At 39.6% G+C, this 20,075-nt stretch overlaps 1 protein-coding gene across 1 annotated transcript in view; it reads right to left on the minus strand.

Moving 5' to 3' along the window:
- LOC131571517 (transducin-like enhancer protein 4) overlaps window positions 1-20,075 on the minus strand; it is a 98,630-nt gene that overhangs the window by 13,926 nt on the left and 64,629 nt on the right. The gene's annotated exons all lie outside the window — the stretch shown is intronic.

The following is a 20,075-nucleotide window of genomic DNA, read 5'->3' on the forward strand; positions in this document are numbered from 1 at the left end:
AAAAAGAGAAGAAAGCATCATGAGGGCCACGTTCATTTGTCACCACCCCTCAATACATCTTATGCTGACAGTATGATCTGGAGCTGTTCTCACAGACAGCATGTTGGTTTGAACCAGTGACAGCTACCCAGCAAGTGCCTTGTATCTAAAACTGCACTATGTATTGCAGGAGACAGAAACAGGTGATCAACTGACAGATCACAGTGGCTATCTGCACTGCCAATAGGATGAATTTTATGAATACTGTGCACTGGTCTTGTTTTGGTTTGTTTCCTCTACAAATACACAGGGTTAAGTCAATAGTCTCAGAAGAGGGGTGTGTGTTTGCACATGTGTGTGTGTTTGCCTGAGTAAATCAAAAATAACAAAGAGGCTCAAGGCAAGTCACACTTCAGCAAACATTTGAATGAAGATTTCTACCAAAGAAAGACGCAAGCTTCTGAGCAGTTTTGGAGGGGGCAAGAAGAGGAGAAAACACCTAAACTCATTTTATTTTGCTGCCTTTTACAACTACAGGCTATGCCTGCAGCAGACAGAAACAAAACACAGACTGGCTCAGTGATTCTCTTGCTATTCTACAGTGCTCACCTAGTAATGATTGCTAAAGAGCACACATATGGACAGGAGAGAAAGGAAGACAATGTGTACTTTATGCACTATCATCCAACAACTCCACTCTACTCTGTTAAACAAGGCAGGTAACATTTATCAAATTCTACCATATTTCCAGGGCTTTGTGGAGTCTGTATCTTCGTATACAAAAAAGGCAGCAATGAAAGATGCAATGTTCCCACTGGGACCGATTTTAGTAGCAGCAGCAGTTTTGGCCCTAGTTCAAGAAAGCATTTAAGCATGCACTAAACTTTATCTCACTCTGAAGTCAGTGGTTGAACGTACATAAGTAAGGATGTGTTCAGGCTTTTTGCAGAATTGGAAATGACAGCAACGGAGATGAAAATAATTGTCAGTTGAAATCCTGCTGACTGTTTCCATCTCTGTCCTCCTTTTTACTAGGGTGGTAGGGAAGAACCAAAGAAGTCCTGACTGAGGGATTTTAGATCCTCCCATTCATCCAGAAACACTTGTTTGGGGTTTTTTCCTCCATGCATGACAGACAGCTGTTTTTCCACATAAAACTGTACTACATAGCAATTTGGTTTTGGGGTTTTCAGTGCAGCTATTAACACAAATACAAACCAAGAAATTAGCATTTACATTGAGTAACTTCTGTTCCATCACTATTATAGAATTTCTTCTTTTCCTTATTATATCACAAGCTTCTGGTACGGATTAGGAAAACTTAAACACAGAAATTAAACTGTAGTTATTGTCCAAGTCACATAAGGGAACGTTGCTGGAACACAGGTCGTCCTCTCCATTTTGCTGACATTTACAGTTCTTAAGATCAGCAGCTCAGATTAATTAGTGGTAGAATTTGCAAAAATTTTCTGTATTTTGGACTGGTAATTGTTAATTACCCTCTAAGAACAGTGAATGGAAAGAAAAATTTTAGAACAAAGGTAGTGTTGAAGGCACTGTGCCTTTCTCGTACTGTGCAAATACATCTTAAAATACTAATTTAGTTTTAAAGCAGATCATTAATCAACAATTATAGCAAATAATGCAAACTAACAAAGTTATTTTTTGCTCTGAAGTGACAACACATGTTAAGACATTTGGAGACAGCACTGCCAAGGTACAGAAGCCCTTAAAATAAAGGCCAAGTAGAAACACAACATTAAATGAACCAATGATTGAAAAATGTATTTGTTTCTGCAATGATATAGCATAACCTTTTGCAAAAGATTTTTATACTAAGCTCCTATTACATTTATATTCATTTAAAATTTGGAAGGCAGTAGCTTGTAATGTGAATTCAATTCATTATTTCTCAGCCTCACCCTACAGAAAGCAATTTGCTTTAAAACGAAGAAAAATAATCACCAATAAACCACAAATTAAAGTGGTGTCTAAAGAATTAAACTACTGCACTTATTTAAATAGAAATATTTATTTTCATAAATCTGAAACCATACAGTTCCATTTTTCACAATCTGGTTAGCTATGTGCTATAGATACCATTTTAATCTTTGATTTCACTACTTAATAAAGTAATAAATTGAAGGTCCCTACTAGAAAGATAAAGTAGCTAATTATCACTAGCACATTAAAGGATGAGCACCACATTGGGCATTGCGGCAATGCACACTGCTTAATGGTTTTATTGCTTGATGGAGCTGACCTTATACCAATATGAAAGGATCCTCCTGCAGTATTCTCACCTGACATTAGCAGAAAAAACAGAGACAACTCACCTACTGACAGCAGGCAGAACCTCCTTTACCAATCTGAAATTAGGCCAGTGTACTAGCAGTGACATTATTTTGCCTCATGAGTCAATCACTACAGACCAAATCTAACCACCCCCACTTTTAACTGTCCCACCCCTCGCCTTGCACCAATACCCCTGCAGAACTGCCTTCTTTTCCCTTCAACATGAAATGCACCTGCCACATTAAGATCAGCATCTTCATGGGATGTATTTTTGCTGACAGATCTAAGTTTATCTCTTATGCTAAGTAATAAAGATATGTCACATACATAGACAAATTGCTATGGTCTAGCTCTTCCTATGGACCTAATGCCTACTATGTTCACTGTGAGAGAGACAACAGTATTAATCATACTGAGTTCCCTCTATTGTTTGTAACAGCTTTTCAGTCTATAAGCATTGATAAGGACCAACCTTCCTTGAGAAATACTGGGATGTAACAATGTCCTCATGGTTTCCACTGACATCAGACTCCTGCAAATAATCCTGTATTCACCCACACCTTGGTTCCTGAGTGTTCCAGCCCACAAACTCCAAGAGATGTCCTTACATTTGCAGATGGTAAAAGAAAACCCCATCAAAACACACTGTTCAGCTGACAGACTCTGCCCTGTTCCATGATTAAAACATCAGTGCTCTCCTAACAGCTGCCTTTAAGAAGGTGGAACAGATAGTTACTTACAGAAATTAAGTGATTCAGCACTATGACTTGGCAGGCTGTAACTTAATGGGCCAGAGTCCTTGTTTTAGTAACTATTAAAATTTATAGAGAAATTAAGTCTTTTTACACTGCTGTTATCTTCAATAAAATGCATTAATCTACTACAAGAGTAGCATTTTCCTATTAAACAATGCTGAGTGTGCTCACATGTAATAATTATATCAGACATAGGAAAAATACTCTTTGGTGAAAGTAGGTTACACTTAGTTTGTGTTTGAGCAAAACATACCAGTTTTTCATTTTCTGCTTCGGTAGAACATTTTTATTCATGGTAAATACATCACAAAATGCTGACAAAAAACCAATGAACATACACATTTATAGATAGGCTGAGCACATCGCCATGTTCACATAATTTCTTTAAGAAGCAGAACAGTGTCCTTCTAGTACTGGACCCACAGTATTTTTTGCACTAGGCTATGGAGCATAGCATGCTATGATTCAGTCTCTGTTTTGGGCAGTGCTTAGCACAGTGCTAACTGAAATGTTCTCCCACTAGAAGGATCATGCTGTTTTCTCTCCAACACCATCAGGATGCTGCTCGTGGTGGAGTATCAGTGCCATACAGGTGCAAATTAAACCAGTATCCAGAGAGCCATGCAAGCCTCCTATGCAGCCATAAAATTCTTACCAGCATAGTCAATGTCTGATAGGGATAATTAATAATTCAAATTGCTAGGGGTGGGGGAAAAAAAAAATCACTGTTTTACCACCACCTTCTAGTGGAATTTAGCTGTATCAACATATGCAGCTCACACTGTAATGTGGCAGAAATCAGTGTGGAAATCATAAATCAAATTGTACAGCCATGCAGCTGCAAGCCCCAACTCCCCATATACTGACTTCTCCAGATAAGACCTGGCCTGAGCACACTAAGTGATAATTAAATGAAATCAGTGTTAAAAGTAATGACTAGAGATGACAAGATGAAAAGCCTTCCTACATGTTAAAGCTGGTAACTCTTTACAGCATTCACGAGTATGACCATTCCCCAGTGCACCCTTACTACTATGCCAAAATGATGTATTTGGAGTGGAATAATTAAAACAATAATTCTCAACAAAGTGGGAATTACAAGATAATTGACCATACTGAAGTATTAAGCAAACTGCAGTAAAAGCCAAGGATGCTCAACGCTAAGGTCAATTACAGTATAATTATCTGAATGACATTATTGCTGTTATAAAGACTGTTGAAAGTATAAAAGAAACTATAAAAATGGATACAATATGCATCGCAGTGGAACGACCAGGCAGTAATGCTGCTTTGTGTTGGCTGATGCCAATGTTATAGATGGAAGCACCAGCACTGGAACTTGGATTCAGGCACTGTCCTTGGTTTGGGCTTGGAGCACTAAGCTGCCTAATACTGTAAGCTTATATCAGCGGTGAAAAAAGAAAGAAAGAAAGAGAGAAAGAGAGAAAGAAAGAAAGAGAGAAAGAGAGAAAGAAAGAGAGAAAAGAAAGAGAGAAAAGAAAGAGAGAAAAGAAAGAGAGAAAAGAAAGAAAGAAAGAAAGAAAGAAAGAAAGAAAGAAAGAAAGAAAGAAAGAAAGAAAGAAAGAAAGAAAGAAAGAAAGAAAGAAAGAAAGAAAGAAAGAAAGAAAGAAAGAAAGAAAGAAAGAAAGAAAGAAAGAAAGAAAGAAAGAAAGAAAGAAAGAAAGAAAGAAAGAAAGAAAGAAAGAAAGAAAGAAAGGAAAAAGAAAGTAAGAAATTAGGTTTAAGACTTCTGACACCCTAAGGGAGAGGTCCCACCAGATAGGTGAGATGTCAGGGCACAAGAAAAAGAGGCAGTGCAAATACAGCCCAGAGACCATGTGCTCAGGGAGGAAACTGCAGCCAAGGGCTCCCACAAAGCAAGCCTAAGGGCTCCAAGGTAACACCCATATAGCTGTTTAAAAAACTAATTCATTTACAGACATCTATATGCACAGAAGCATGACTTTGATTAAACTCAGGAAGATGGCATGAAATGCTATGGGTTGATCTACAGATACCATAATGGAGCATTTGCATAGCAACTCTGCCTTCTGAAGTCACCCACACTTACAAAGCCTTTTTGTTGCTGGCATTGTTATAATTATTGTACATCCCAGTATCTGCATGGATGGGCATGGATTTTGTCCTCTTTGCTTTAATTTTTCAACACACACCGCTTGTGGCCCTTGGGCAAGCAGATTTTCTTTACCATGCCCTTACCTTAAGGTTTCCGTGGCGGGCCATGATCAGGCTGACACAGCCAGGCAGTACAGTCTGGACCACAGCACTACCAAAATGGTTCATCAGAGGAGGCTGGTAGGCAAGTGTTGATCCCACATGTATCACTCACTGGTCACGGTGGACTTCTTTAATATTTTCATGTCCCCCTTTTGCAGCTTGTTTCTCTGCTTGCCCAAACTAAAACCTAACTTCCACTAAATCATATCATGAGCAATATATTTTTTTGGTCTTAGTCACTGCCTTTTTCCCTATGGCTGCATTTTCAGATACCAGAAAAAGCTTCAGAAACTGTCAGGGAAAAATGCAACTAACTAGCTAGCAAAGATATAAAACAAAGCTGGTTTTAATACCACATGACCTGGTCTGAGCTAACTGCATCAAGCTGTGTAATCAAGCATGTGATAATTATTTTTAATACAAACTATGATTAAAATGCAAACTTTGAAGTTTTATATAGCATTTTTAACCACTAATTAACTTCACTAATTGCAAAATTAATGAAGTTAATTAGAGGATAAGAGTGCCATAAAAAACATCAAAGTCTAGATGTGCAGTGCTGCCTGCAAGAGCAATAGGAAGACCATAAAACAGTCTAGAATAAAGAGAATATGTAGGGTCAGCAGTCTTCAAAATCCAAGTGTTCTCATAAGTGTTATGTCAAGAATAGTACAGATAAGTGTGTTTATTATGTATATGTGTGTGTAACTTCATAAAAATACCCATGCAACTATTTACACTTGCAATCTGCTTGCCATTGGTGGTACCACTGGAGTATTCAATCTGTGCTAATTAAAAGCATCAAAGTCTAGATGCTATGAAATGGGTGATAAAATGAAGCAATAAACTACTGCAGTTGCACACATAAATTCCAGTTGTATTTCAATATATACTTGTCAATTTGCTGGAAAAACTGAGAGGGACACACAACAACAGTTGAAAGTACCTAGCAATTTTGATGTATAATCCTATCAGAATGAGATGATGATTCCCTGGCCCCTCCTGGTGTACAGGTTCATATTGGTGACAAGAAAAGTAGATGTTTAAAGCAATGGTCAGGTCTGCTGGTTAGTCCTTTGCAGATGGATTTTTGTAATAAATCCTTTAAAATACAGCTTCTCCACTAACCACTGGCTGAAGGACATAACACACATAAGGCCTAAGCACTGCTTGACACTGTGAGGGTCAGAGGATGGGGAGAACTACTGCAGCTTTAGGACAAGCCGTGGAGCAGTAGAAGAACACAGATGAAAGTGAAAAAAGGAAGGCTAGGTTCAAGTTAAAGTACATCCTAGCACAGGCATATGAAGATAATGAAATCAAATGTGCCAAGAGTAATAAGCACCCTTTGGTAAAGAAGAACAGTTTGAACACAGGACCTGGCTTCAACAGGGAACAAAAGAGAAAGAAACAGATGGCAGGAAAAAGAGTTAAACATTTCTGCTAGGTTTACAGAAGCCTCAAAGCTCACAATATTACATTTACTAGGAAGTCTGTACTCACCCACATTTTGCTACTCGTTAACATTGAATTTAATTGACAGTGAGACAACCTGGGCAGAGTCAAACATCCTCCCCCACCCAATCTATAGAGCAATTCACTTGATCCATTCTCTTAATTCACTACTCTGTGTTTCTATCCCCTCCCTTGACCAAACCCTAAAATAAGAATACATGCTTCAGAACATAGCAGAGTAGGTAATTTGGATGGAGTGAAAAGATTTGTAAGAAGGTGTTAAGGCACAAATTGCAACTGCTATAGACAACAGAGTAGGTGAGCCCCAGGACATATGCAGGCTGCAAAGGAATATCAACCCTAATGATTCCAGAAAGAAGTGTTCCACCATCACAAGCCTGAGGATGCTACCAGAGAAAAATGTCCTGCTGGCATTCTAGAAAATAAGTGTGAAAACCCACTGCATGTTGGTCAAGCCTCTAAATGCTAATTTAGCCAAAATCAGAGTTACTTAAAGGGAAGGGTCAAAGGCAATCAAGTTACAGAAATTCAGAAGAATTCAGGGTAAATATCTTTGGAAACCTGAGGAACTGAGCAGTGCCAAGGAAATGTGAAACAATAGTCCTCCTCTCCTCAAGTATTTATTTGGGGTTCCAGTTACTGAACTTTCATGCTATTTCCTTTAGCAGAGACCTGAAACAATTTGAACAGTTCTAACAAAACAGAAACACAAAGAATAGAGACTATGGACAGTTAACTAGGGAGAAAGAGCAAGGAAAGGCATGCAATCACAGACTACAAGAAAAAGCTCAACTGGCAGAAGCATTCAATACAGCCATTTAATTGTGGGCTCAACATCATGAAAGAGAGAGATAAGAATAGCCACTAGCCTGTATTACAGGTTTTGAGTCACTGACATGCCATGAGGCAAGGAAAAGCAGCAACACTCCGTTACTGTTCTTCAAAAGCCAATGACAGACATGCATAAAAATTCCCAGCATCCAACATATCTCCAGAATATCCACACTAATAATGTTTTCACAGCAACTGGATTCAAACAGAATCCACAAGGATACTTGGTTAGTTTTCAGAATTCTAAAAAACACTACAGAGGGAATGTTTTATGATAACCATTAAAGGCTTGTGTCAGTATGCTTTACAGTCTGTTCCTGCAAGAACCAGGAAATCCCTCTGAAGAATAACTGGGTTTCACTCAGAGTCCTCTTTTCAGACCAAGCACCGTGGTAGAACTGTTATCCTTCCACTTTGCAAAGTGATTAAAATGGACTGTAAGGCACAGAGCCAAGCTGAACGCAAACACTTTCCTGCAGCGTCTCAAGGCACAAGGGTTATAAAAATCCCTTCAGTACTGGCAACCAAAATACACCAAAATACACCTACACCCCCTAGATTTTCCATGTTCAAGCAGCAAAATGATCAGGCTTTAAGTGTTGCCTTCTCCAGGGATATTTTAGTAGATTCAGTTTTCATGTGACAGGTCCTAACTCTCTCCTAGGACTTACACTCCCTATCTGTTCTCCATTTGAATCAGAAGGATCTAACCTACTACCAATGAGCCTTTTTTTTTTGGTTACTTTAAAACCACAGAGATCACATCTGATGACATCTGACACTCAATTTACCTTCCCTCCATCAGGTACTGTGCCCCAGTATCCTACATTTTCAGTTTTGGTTATGTCTAATAAAGGCTATATTTCACGGCAAAGGCATCAGTTTTGAGTTTTCACATTTTTGCACCCTTCCAATCTATCCATATACACCAATGCTCCAGGGAAAAACACTTTCATTTTCTTCCCTTCTGCTTGTTTGTCTCTAAAGGATTTCATAGGTGTTCTGCTGCAGAGATGACCTAGGAGATGATAAGAAGACAAAGCAAATTATTGTTTTAACTGAATAATTCACAAATAGAACTGACTATCTCTTTCTACATGTTCTGACTAGCTATCTCCTTTATCCCTATTCTTAATCCTATTTGTTCTTGACTTGATCAGTAGAAAAGTGAAGGGAAAAGAAGTAGGCTTCAAAATGCAACCATGATTACAAAAACCCCCTAAAATTCAATAGAAACACTCACTCTACATCCTGACTGCTTCTGTTAGCAGAAACATATTCAAATGTTTTTCTCCAATATTAAGAAAGAGACTAGCAATTTGGTTCTCTCTTCTCCATTAGATTTTGTGTGGCTTCTGAAGACTTGATTTATTTTCTGCTTTTTAACCTAAACCTACATGGTTTAGGAAGCCACAGACACTGATAAGTGTCCACTGAAAACAGAATTTCATTATCCAAACAGACTATTAACTGGGTGGGTGAATAAAACATAACTGGGTGCTATTAAATGTTTGCAGATTCCAGGTCATGCTGATTCTGAAACAAATCATTCTCTTAACCATCTATTAAAAATATCTTCCATAAAAAATCTTTGAGTACTACTATTCTCCTCTCTGCCCAAATAATATCCTAGCCCATTACATCTGCCTCACTTCATCTACCCTCACTTACTTGTGTTCCCAAGACCCTTGTTCAGGAAATTATCCCATTTCCTATTCAGGAAAGCACTTGAGCAGATGCCAGATTTGAGACACACACTTTGATCTTACGGAAGTCACAAAGCAGAAAAAGAAACCAGTGGAACGTACATGTGTGCTGAACTTTAGATGCCTACTGTGCACTACTCTGAATCTGGACCTCAGCCTGCTGTAAAAATAATAGTCCCCAGTTTCATTCTTCAAATCAGGACTCTGCTAAATGGAATGGATGGAGGAGTGGTGGGAACACAGATTCAGCAGTCAGCCTTAAAGCAGTTACATCAGTATATAATAGCACATCATAAGTACAACACCTACTTTTGAAGACTGAAAAAATAAAACACATGGTCCTTTCTGCCAGATTTTTAGATGCATTACAACTCCTGAACATCATAGAGCTTTGCCAAGAGAAGCAGCAGTAGCTTTTACTTCTCTGGGCCTTCCATTATTTATATTACATAGGTCACACTGTTAATGTTTTAAATGTTAAAAGCACAATCAAATACTGACTTTAGGCTAGCTGGAAATGTTTTGATGTTAGCAATGAGTAGCCAATACATTTTTAATTTAGGTTAGAGAAAAAGAAAAGCAAAAATGTCCCTCTTGTACTCCCCCTTCACTCTGCCAAGTAGTTAAATGTGATTAACTTGTCATGCACGCACATGACCTTCTATTCTATTCAAATTAGTTATTTTAGGTAATTTCTGAAGACTCTTGTCTCTCATTTAAGTATTTCATAATACAATTCATCTTTCCACTTGCTTTTAAGGGAAGACTACAGTAATATCCCTAAAACAGCATTCTGGCAAATGCTCCTGAATTATGTAATTCACTAGGTTCAACTCTACTGTTATAATAATTTTCAAGACAGATATAATACATTATTATTACAGCAACACAATCCTGAATTGAATTTTCCTTTGCTGAATTACTAACACTCTAATGCTGAAATTGATCTGTTTTAAAAACCTCATGTGAAAGGTTTTTTAAATACCACACATGCTCAGGCTTTTTATTTTAAATAGTTTAGAAATAAGCTGGTGGAAACAAGGGACTAAAAAAAGTCTTATGTTCTCTAATCTAGCATTAAGTACATGCTAAAGAACACCAAGCATGTTTCCAAGCAATACCTACAGTGTGGATTTAGATCTGCAAAGACCTGATATTTCATGGAGGTTCCAGGAAACCATTTTAAAAACTTACTTATAAAACAAAATGAATGATGTTTATTTCCATGTGGGATGCCTCTAGAGAAGCTGGCAAGTAACAAGTTTATTAAAATGACAAGTTCAAGGTACTTTTCTTGTTGACTGTAAATAATCTCCCTGTGAGCCAGTTAAGAGTGTGGAGATCAAAGGCCCAAGAAGCACTATAAAAGCTGGAATTACAGGGTTAAGGGAAAGCCTCCACAGGCTCCTTCAACACATATAATTTCCTCTAGGCACCCATTGACTGGGTGAAACAGTGCAGACAAGCATTTTTTACTTGCTTTGGAGTACAGCAAAAACCAACCCACACTTTAAAGGACACCTAAATAGGCAGCCTGATCTTATGCACAGTCACAGAATCACAGAATCACAGAATTTTCAAGACTGGAAGAGACCTATAAGATCATCTAGTCCAGCTGATGTTCTAACTGTTCAGCTAGATCATGGCAGCAAGTGCCACATCCAGTCTTTTTTTAAATTCTTCAAGGGATGATGCCTCTCAAGAATGAATTTAGTTGTAAACACCGATCCAGGTGAGAAGGCTAAAAGAGAGCTGGAATGAATGTACAGAATGACTTAAAAAATGGGCTTCTCTGTTGGGAAGTTATTTAATCTCAAATTACAACTGTTTGTCAGTGCATTTCTTCTCCATAACAGCTTACCAAAATTGTTCCTTTTTAAGGCACTAGTCAGAATAGCTAGCAAAGTGTTTCCTAACGCAAGGCTTGAATACAATGGTGATCTCTGCACACATCACCTTCAAATTTGAAGAGTGAGTGGGGTTTTACGTTGAGTACACAGAGCGCTGCCAGCATGTCTTTAGCCAGAACTTAAGAGGCAGAGCTGAAGTCACACCACTGTTTACTGACCAGCATCTGGGCTGCTTGAGTTTCCTTGCACTGCTACCTTGCATATTCTCAGTTATGAGCCGAGTCCTGTTCCAAGATAGAAAACCTTGAATTTTAAAGTGGGTCTTTACTGCTGTTTCCTGCTAACATGGGGACAAATTCTGAACCTGTCCAGTCTGTCGCCCTTATTTCACTGCCTTTCCTTGCCCCTTTTTGTACTACAGGGTTCAAGTGCAAGACAAGCTTTCATTATTTGTTGTGACAGATAATACCATCAGAATGCTCACTGTGCATAGTCTTAAGTCCTGACAGTAAACGCAAATTTTCATTTAAAGACACCTAGAGCACCAGATGGAGCCCTTACAGTAAGAAAGTGTAACAAACTTTCACAGCAAGCACAACTGTATCCAAAGCTCTAGCCCACAGATGGAAATCCTTCTTCCCTGCCTGCATGCTCTCCCCACTGGGTACTTTCACTACTTACAAAAATCACATTCCCACATCCACCTCTAGGGCTGCTCCCATGCACCAGCCTTGCAGGAAGTCTGGAATGGTCTTCCAGCTGTGCAGCAGCCCTTGCTGGACACCTTGCTAACAGTCAGTAAAGCACTATGCCCAAAATCTGCAGCTGAACAATTTCTTGCTCTATGCATGAAAAGTGGCAAAGCCTCACCTGTGTGGCCCTGGGCCGGAAGTAACACAAGGAGGAAGAGTACAGGCACAGTGCTGGGATGTCTGTAGTCACTGCTGCTGGTGGGTGGTATGGTCCTAAGAGGGGCTAATATTAACCCCGGGGCTTTGGCACTTGTGCTGTGTTGCACGGTGTATATATGCTGTGTGGCAGCTGGTTAGCCCAGGGTGAGCAACACAACTGAACACAAACTCCCTTTGCCAGGACCCTCCCAACAGTGCTGCGGCTTCTGCTGATTTGGCTACATATCACCGAATCACAGAATAAGCTGAGTTGGAAGGTATTTACAAGGATCATCAGGTCCAACTCCTGGCCCTGCACAGCACCACCCCCAAGGGTCACACTGTGCACCTGAGAGCACTGTCTAAATGCTTCTTGAACTCTGTCAGGCTTGGTGCTGTGACCATCTCCATGGGGAGCTGTTCCAGTGCCCAGCCACCCACCGCGACAAGAACTTTTTCAAACAGCCAACAAAAACCTCCCCTGACACAGCTTCAGGCCATTCCCTCAAGTCCTGTCACTGGTCACCATAGAAAAGAGCTCAGAGCCTGTCCTTCCTCTCACAAGGAAGTTGTAACTGCGATGAGGGCTCCCCTCAGTCTCCTGTTCTCCAGGCTGAGCTGACCAAGTGACCACAGTTGCTCCTCACACAGCTTCCCCTCAAAGCCCTTCACCATCCTCACTGGCCACCATTAAATGCTCTCTAACAGTTTAATGTCTTTCTTATATTGTAACACCCAAACCAGCCCCCAGCACTGGAGGTGAGGCTGCCCCAGCTCAGAGCAGAGCACGACAATCCCCTCCCTTGCCCAGCTGTGATGCTGTGCCTGATGCACCCCAGGACAGGGTTGGCCCTCCTGGCTGCCAGGGCACTGCTGACCCACGTTCAACTTGCCAGGACCCCCAGGTCCCTTTCCATGGCCCTGCTTACAGCACCTCATTCCCAGTCTGTCCATACATCCAGGGTTGCCCCATCCCAGGTGCAGAATCCAGCACTTCCACCTGCTGAACTTCGTGTACCCGGTGGTTGCCCAGACGCCCAATTTGTGGAGGTCTCTCTGCAGGGCCTCTCCCTGCCCTGGAAGGAGTCAACAGCTCCTCCAAGTTTTGTATCATCTGAAAACACGCCCGGTATCCCTTTTAGTCCTGTCTCCAACAACCTGGTGTGAAAGGAGCCACAGAATACACGAGCAATGTAATCAAGCCTGAAGGAAGGATGAAAATTCAACCAAAGCTTGTCTTCCGCCAAAACATGCAGAGATTAGACAGTTAAATGAAACTGGAAGTAGCTCAAAAGGACTGAGTGGTCAAACTAGAAGCATGCATGTACTTGCCAAGAATGGGACTAAAAACCACTGTGAGGTTTCAAAAGAAAGAATTAGGTACAGACAGATCACAAAGTAGCATTGGTTCTTGAGGTAAAAACTAAAAATGGGGAGGTTGTGAAACTGTATTTTGGAAATGTAGGCTTAGTAGTCTGCTCTTTTGTCTGATCACATGAAGTCAATTAATCTTCTTCATGCCTCAAAAAGCAGAATAATTTCGGAAGTCTAGAGAGTGCTTCTTTCCCTTACAGCGTTGTTGAGAGGATTCATGGATTGAAGACTTGGAGGTACTCCGGTATCACCAAAATGGATCTATTACATATGCTAGACAAAAAATTAAAAATGAGGAAGGAATAATCAATATTCCTTGTATCAAAACACAACTAAAAGATTGGAGCAATCCCATTGCTGTAACAGAGTACCTGTACTAAACTCCAGAAACTATACAAACATAGAACTTTAGCCAATTCTTAGTTTGCATAAATCTGTATGACACAGACACGAGAAATGCAAAAAAGGAAGCATTGTATGTAAAACTAATCAGCCAAACTGTGAGAACCTAAAGCCACTACTTTAGAATGTGTAAGATCTTCTCAAAGACAGCCAGATGTCAGATGAACTTCCCTGATTTCTGCAGAAATGCAGAGCCAGCCTTTCTTTCCATCATCACTTCATTTACTATAACCCACCAGATACAGTGTCTTTTATGGCTTTTTGCCATGCAGTGTTTGCACTTAAAGCACTATGTAAGTATGAAAAACAAACACTGTCTGTGCTTTTTTGATTAAAATCCAATATAAATTAAATTCAAAACAGTGCAGCCCACTGGTTAATGGCAAGCTGCCAGTAAAGACCTGTGGCTGATTTAGGGTTTCATCTAACTGCTATACTGTTATTTCTATTTTATTTTAGCGTTTCCTATTACTGAATATTTTTTCCCATATCCACTCTTATTCCTAACTGGCCAACTTAGAACTCCAGTTGTGTATTATCTCACACCAGACAGTGCAACAAAATGCTGCCCCACAATGCATAATCACTTTGTTACTTGAGTAAGTCCAATTCAATCTCCACCTATGTAGTATACTAGTTCTTTCCCTCCTTGCTTCACTCAAAACTTCTGTTACTTCAACCCAAATTCATTCCAGAAGCACTTTCCTGCTTCCTGGTCTAAGCTCTGTGAAACTCCAGGTAAAGCAAAACTTCTTATAGATCTGCCGGCAAAGCAGATTACCCTAACGAGCTAACTCTGTGTAACTAAGTACAGGGAAAAGTACATTTCATATGAAAACACAGAACTGTCCAAGCCTGTCTAAAAAGTAAGGCAATGCCACACGAACATTCACAAGTTAGTTTTTGTGAATTCTCATACAATTTAGATGATCCAAAACTGTGTTTCCCAAATGCTATTCAAACATGATTATGGAATATATTTGTTTTGACTGGGCTTTAAGTCCCTGCATTTCAAAAAGTCCTCATTTTACCTTCAATCAAAGTTGAAATTTGCTATCATAATACCTTTAGCTCCCTTTAGAACTGTTATGCATACTTCCCAAAGAGAAAAGATTTGGGGATTCATCATGCACAAACTGATATCCACAATAACACCACTCCTAGTAGGTTTGCTAGAAATAGCTTGGTATTTCTACTCTTTGTTTTGATATTTATGGATTAAAAATTAATTCAGGCCTGATCTCACAGTATTTAATATCTGGGCAAAACACTTCTTGCTCAAGTCAACGTGGTTTCACACAACAAACATCCTGCATGTTACAAAAAACTAGCAGTGACAGCAGGAAAAGGCAATTTCCTCCTTATTTCTTTTTGTGCTTCCCTTCTTATCATGATGAGAGCAGGAAAAATATGGCAACCATAACAAAGAGGAATAATGAAAACCCTCACAGATGATTACTCAAATTGGGTCCATAAATACCATGATTACCTGGCTACTACGGCATTTGATTTCAGGACAACTTGAAGATCCATGAAGGCAGGAGACAAAAAATACCTGCATATCAAAAGCTGGTGCCCCAAAACCCTGTGGCTACGTCATATACAAGCAGGTGGACATGTTACAGCAGAGGCAAGGAATACCTTTGTATGCCTGCAGACAGCACTACTGAACAGATCCTTTTTCTTCCACTGCAGTGGTGTCTTGACTTGCCACTTTCCAGCTGACCTGCACAACACCCTGAAGTTGATCACTACAAGAAAACTACAGTCAAAATAACAAACACAAAGCATCTCTCCTGCCAAGTGGCAAGACCTTCCAGATCATACGCTAACTTCCGCCACAGCCAGCCAGCATAACCACATTTCACAACACTTAGATGCATTATGTGTCCCAAGCAAACAATACCCAGGCGCAAAACTCAAGTGTCAGAGATGGCTAGAGTAAACTTGCAGCTCCCCCAGGGCCAAAACTACCTTTTCAGCAAGGATACCCTAATGTGATGCTATTCTTCTGCATCTATTCTCTGCCATCCCTCAAGACAGACTTGAAGAGAAGAACAGCCAGAAAACTATGACTCAGTCAGAGCTAAAAAGGTTAGTTGCTTGGACCCAGAAACCACAAGGATCGGTATATCAGGCATGTTTTTTTTAATGCTTTCTTTCTGTCTCCTTCTTCTCTTCCTGAAGGACTAAATGTAAAATGAAATTGTCTTACAGAAGGACAGCCGCTTCCCCCCTGTGCTCAATCATTCCAGTCACACTATGTTGTCCAGTAACCTGCATTGATAATTCCTCATGAATAAAATGCCAACATTATCATCCACAGCTATGTTGTTGACATGCGTTTGTTATTTCACTAAAAATACCATTAATTTTCTGGCTTCACAACAGCTGAGCTACTCCCCATTTGAATATACAAAAGAGTATTTTGTTTAAACCAAATTAAAAGCGTTCCAGTAAATGACTTCAATTTTGCTGGCTATACTACTTAGTGTATACTGTTCTATTTAAGCCTCTCTTTCCTCATCTCTAGCCCTTCTACACCCCCATCCTTTTCTCTCTGTTTTTTTTTCCTCCTCTCTTTATATACTTAATCCTTTCATTTCAGGAACTGGATTTTCCCAGCCAGACATCCACAGTCAGAGAGAGCTTCAAAAACGTAGTGCCAAGGAGTTAAGGCAATGGTGAAATTGCCTCTGCTCTGTTTTTATTCACCTGATTGCCAAAAACTATTTAGCAGTAAGGAAAGAAAGGGAAAAGAGGGGGGGAAAGGCACATAAATGCTGAATACACCTTCCTTTACCCATCCAGACAAGACATTCGCCATTTAAGTTGGAATGAAAACCACCATTTCTGCCAAGCCCTCCTGGCATCTCACCACTTTATTTGTTCCCATTTGTATCTAATGCTTTTGTCAACAGTTCAACAAAAGTCAAAGCAAACAACCCACTACAAACACTGAGGGTAACAGCAACAAGCATGAATCCTTCACAATTATCCAGCCCAGCTGCTCAGTGCCTGTCCAGACTGCTTTCATTTACAACAGTGTCAACAAAAGGCTGAAACCCAATAACTAGGTGGGTCAATACTACCACTGTAAAGCCTCCAGAGAAGAAAATGCTGTTCTGCTGCTTAACTGCTTCAGCAAACATGCAGAATAATTCAGTTAGATAGACAAGTGCTTGCCTAATCATTTGTTGTGTGAATTATTCAAGGCTTTCCCTTCAAACTGCTAAACGATGGCTCTTCAAATATTTCCATGGAACCACCAGATGTCCTACAGGAGAAAAGGGAACATAAGGCACATTCTGACGTAAGAGAGGGCAATGGTAACCTGTGATCTTGAAAAGCATTAATGTTTAGAGGATTAATGCCTTCTTACACATTGCTTCTGGTATAAAGAACACACAGCTTTTAACACAAGTGTTAGGCATGCATCAATTTACTAGCTGCTTGAGCTCTATACAGCATAATCAAGGTTGTGTACAATTTTTCTTCCTTTTTTTCATGAGAACTGTAAAAGAGTTCTCTCTAGAGAGTATGTAAAGTGTAGGTAAAAATAAGCACAGCAGCTAGTCAAGTAGATACAGAGAGGAAACATGCATTTATTCCCATATATCTCTCTTCCTCCACTGCCCCCTATGTTCATTTGACACAAGCCAAATGCTCACTCACTTTATTCCAGAGGTTTCACATAGGTACATGTTTACAGTTTCAAAGAGCAGGACAAAGCAGTCTTACTGCATAGAACCCAGTGCTATACATTATATATTTTACTTTAATTGCTATTTAGGTACAGGAAACAGCCACCTTCAGACATCTGCTTGCCTGATTCTGCTGGCTTTTGTCACAATTGCTCCATTATATTAACATATTATTTTTAACTTTTTAGCAAACTTTAAGAAAATGGGCAAATTAGGTAACAAATAGTGCTTGTTTTGATTTAATCTCATTACTGGCAAGAACAACCTGGATGTGAATAAATGTTTTTTCTAGGACCAGTTTACATACACATCACAGTGCAGTGTTGGATGGATATATACCTTGAGCCAGAATACAATATCAAATACACTTATGAATATTTTATTTTTGACATCTACAGTAACAGTTGTGCATGCTGAGTAACTAGTATTCCAGAGAGGATTCCTGGCAGTTTTAAGACTTAGAAAAAGAGTAAGAAAAATTCTCTCTGTATGTCAAATTAAAGAACATATTTTTGTTTTTATAATTAGAATCTGCAACATATTTTGTTTGCAAAACATGCGGCTTTGCAGTGATTGCACTGTAGCAATCTGGTGTTGTGTGTTGTCAACATGAGAGACTTCTTCTATCAAATAAAGTTTTCTTCCTCTTTCTGTCCAAAACAATCATGAAACATTTGTCTACTAAATAGCAGCAGCTCCATCAGGCTGTGATCACCACAGCTGTTAGTACCCACTACAGCCCTACACTACTTCGTGGGAAACTTCTGTTAGATTTACTATTAAAAATCGGGTTATTGCTATTCGCAACCTAAAGTTTGTTTATTAGTACTAGCAGGACTGTTACAGTCATTAGCAGAATTTGTAAAATTGCTTAAGGTTCACGGAGAGCAAAGACACAACAGAGAGGGTACTGTAGAGAGAGGTACTGTACAACAGAAAACCCCTGGTATCAAAAGAGTTGTGACTTGCACAGATTAAATGGGAAAAACCTCTGATGCTAGAGACACTAGAAACAGTCTGATGCTGAATACCCTAAAAAGTATGGGAAAGCGAGATAACATCACAATTTTTGATGGTTTCTCCTGTTCCTCATCCAGCAGAATAGGAAGAAGCATTGAAAAATGGCACCCCCATCCTTCGCCATAGGTGAAGGTAATGCTGTCCACCAGAAAACCTTCGTAAAGGACACCAGAGTTCTACAGGTCTGGAAAATAACTTCACTGCTTTCAAACTCCTGCAGTGTGACACAGAGCTTTTAGGCTAGATGGTGAGCACACACTACTTTTCTAAGGGCAACAAACTGATCACTGACAGATGCCTTTATGGTTAAGGTGGGGTCCCTCTGCTACTCTCATGTCAATTATACATACTGACATGGCTCAGAAAAATACTGTACTGCAAGGGAATGGCAGAAAAAGGTTTCTCTAACCTCACAAGGTTTACTGTAATTGATTTAAAAAAGATTATTTTTAAATTATTCAGACACTGAATTCTTCTCATAAGCTGCAGTATTGGACAGCAAGGCTCATTACAAAATAGTAGTTGGAGGTCATGGCACAAAACTTTTCTCAAAGCAGGGAAGAAAAGCAAAACAATAATTTCTTCCAGGGCTAAAATAAATTGCAGTTTGATATTTTTAAAAGAAATGGAGAGGGGAGACAGAAGTATAGATAGCATCAACAGATATGGCTTCAACAAATATATCAGGGAAAAAGGAGAAATATAAACACACAGGTACAAGCTACAATTTCTACAAGCCAGATACAACGATTTCCTAATGCCTGGTATTGGAAGATCACAAGGCAAAGCTTTATGTTATTTAGGTCAGCACTGGCTTTTCAACTCAATGTAACTAGTGATTTCTATACAGTCAGTCCACTTAGTTAATATAATAAAAAGAGAAAAGGACTCAGAAATACACTGCAATAGCTGAAGAGTTTTATGTTGTGTGTGGTCTGTGCCAAACACAAACCACACACAACTGCAGAAAACTCTTCTGGGGGTTGCTGTAATTGGGAGACATCTCTCCTGGCCTTTTTTCCATACTCCTGCACTGCACTTCTGCAGAACATGCCAGTCTGACAAAGCAGGACCCTGCCAGCAAAACCAGTGTTAGAGTTTATTTTGATCTGTCAAGATTAATACAGCAAAGAAAATACTGTATGCCCTCTTTCAAACCATATAGTGGCTTGAAATATGCCAGCCTCTCTGTATGGTGAATCTGTGATAGACAGCTCACCCATTTAATGGAAAAAAGGAACAACCCATGTTGAATCTTTTCCTTCTCCTACCCCTCTGCCCCACTTACTCATAAGTATGCATTAAGAACATTCCCACAGCTGTAGTCACTGCCTCTTGAGTGGCAGAAAAACAGAGGTGCAGCTGTGCCTACTAATATTCGTATGCAAACAAGTAGCACTGGACTGGCTGCTATACCTCACTTAAAAGCTCCTTGGTACTCTTTGTTAAGTTGGCAGATCAAAAAGAAGTGATACAGAGCAATCTGCTGTCCTTTTAATGCAATTAGCAGATTTAAGTGGCATTTCACTTTCAATACCTCATTAAAACACTGATT

The sequence above is a fragment of the Ammospiza caudacuta genome, chromosome Z (genome assembly GCF_027887145.1).
Source record: "Ammospiza caudacuta isolate bAmmCau1 chromosome Z, bAmmCau1.pri, whole genome shotgun sequence".
NCBI classification, from domain to species: domain Eukaryota; kingdom Metazoa; phylum Chordata; class Aves; order Passeriformes; family Passerellidae; genus Ammospiza; species Ammospiza caudacuta.